Genomic DNA, 1777 nt, shown 5'->3' with positions numbered 1-1777 from the left:
TGTGCTTCTGTGTCCCATCCTACCTTTTATCTGTCTGAACTGTCAGAATGTAAGGTCTTCAGCACAGGGACTGTCTCTTCCTATGTGTTGGTACAGCTGCTGGCACAGTTGTGGCTTCTGTACGCTACCATAATATAAATGATAATGAGGCCAAATGCTAGGCTCAGTTACATCTCACTTTGAAGAAGTTCCTCTGATGTAGACGAAAAGAGAACTCAGCCCATTAATTCCATCTGTGTGCACTTTGGCTCATACCAGAAAGTGGCTAGTAAGATGCAATTGGGCAAAATGTGCCCATCCTATCTGGAAATATAAACAAAGCTTGAAAATGTCCAGGTTGGCTCCAAGATGGAAAGTAATGGCTGCAGTAATGAATGAAGACAGGTAATCAGTGATTGACAGAATGTCTGAAATTCTGGCAGCTCTGGATACACAAAACAAGTGGACTGAGAGAGCGGAGTGGCCCTTTACATCTGAAGTCATGGACTTAAGCCAGCATGGTAACAACACTATCAGCATGGGGAAATTGGCCTTTTAATGTATTGTGAAGAGTGAATGCAGCTCCCAAGGCCAGGTTTTAGCAACATATACTGTTCTATCCGTGCCTGAAATGCTAGCCATCCGGCGCATTGACAATGTCTTAGCACATCCCGTACATAGTTCCACATGCTTCGTTGTTACTGACCAAATGAACCAAGTTCAGAAAAAGATGAATGTCTCACTTGTACAGCAAATTAATCCTATCAATTTTCCTTCAATAGCTCTTTGTTGTTTTCTGTTTACTTGTGTATAAAGGAAGGAGGAAGTGACAATTAAATTGAAACAGAATGGAACTGATTTTAACAACTTTGGGGAAGCCAAATTTGGCCATCTGAAGTCTTCACAGACAGTGGGGCTTAAAGGGACACTCTCAAAAAATGTATGTCTCACTTTTGGGTTTTGTTAGTCTAGAGGGTTTTATGAGAGAGGAACAGAAATTTCTTTATTCAATGGAACTAGTTCACTAAAAAAATGGAATTTCACTGTGAAATTGATATTATAGTGTAAAGGGAAGTGAAAAGTTAGACACTCATATACAATAGTAATAAGTATCAGAGGATAGACAACAGAGAAAGAGAGAGAGAGAGAGAAAGAGAGATTTCACTGTTCTAGCTGAGTGAAATACAAAAAGTAAACAAACTTATATCATCAAATGTTAATGAGATTTTAAAACTGTTTCAGCTTTGATGCTTTGTTCTTAATAGCCCTATTAAGAGATTTTGTTTAATACTGTTCAAGAGTTTTATTCTATCATTTTCTTGGGAGCCTTCAGGGGTTGATGTTACATTAATTAACATGTGAAGATCTTGGAAGTTTTTGTCATTGTTTGCTTCTTGGCTTGGCTAAAATCAAGTATCTGTTCTTATCAGTTTAATATCTGATTCTTCCCTAATCTGGGCACTGTGTATTAAATGGAGTGTTGGAACTGAAACCTTTATTTAAGTCATTGATGTTAATCATGTTTTCATTTATATTTTATAGCATATTTTTAAAGAAAGGCTGATTCTCATTGGTAGGTAACCATTAAAATGTGATGATTTGCAGCAAAATATATCCTATAGACTAAATGTGGTGCTTCTTTTTGCTAACCAGAAGCATACACTACATCAATACACATATATTTAAGCAATCGCATAGCTTAACTTAACATTTATTTGGCTTTTAATTTTTCTGGTCTTTATTATGTTAGAAAATCCTGAATGATGCAGTTCTTATTTACTAGATGATTAAGTTTTTA

At 36.4% G+C, this 1777-nt stretch overlaps 1 pseudogene; it reads left to right on the top strand.

The window, feature by feature from the left end:
* Window positions 1-1365: 1365 nt before the first annotated feature.
* LOC116819774 (U2 spliceosomal RNA) lies at window positions 1366-1476 on the top strand (annotated as a pseudogene).
* Window positions 1477-1777: the final 301 nt, after the last annotated feature.

This window comes from Chelonoidis abingdonii, chromosome 1 (genome assembly GCF_003597395.2).
Source record: "Chelonoidis abingdonii isolate Lonesome George chromosome 1, CheloAbing_2.0, whole genome shotgun sequence".
NCBI classification, from domain to species: Eukaryota; Metazoa; Chordata; order Testudines; family Testudinidae; genus Chelonoidis; species Chelonoidis abingdonii.
This window is presented reverse-complemented; position numbering and strand designations above follow the sequence as displayed.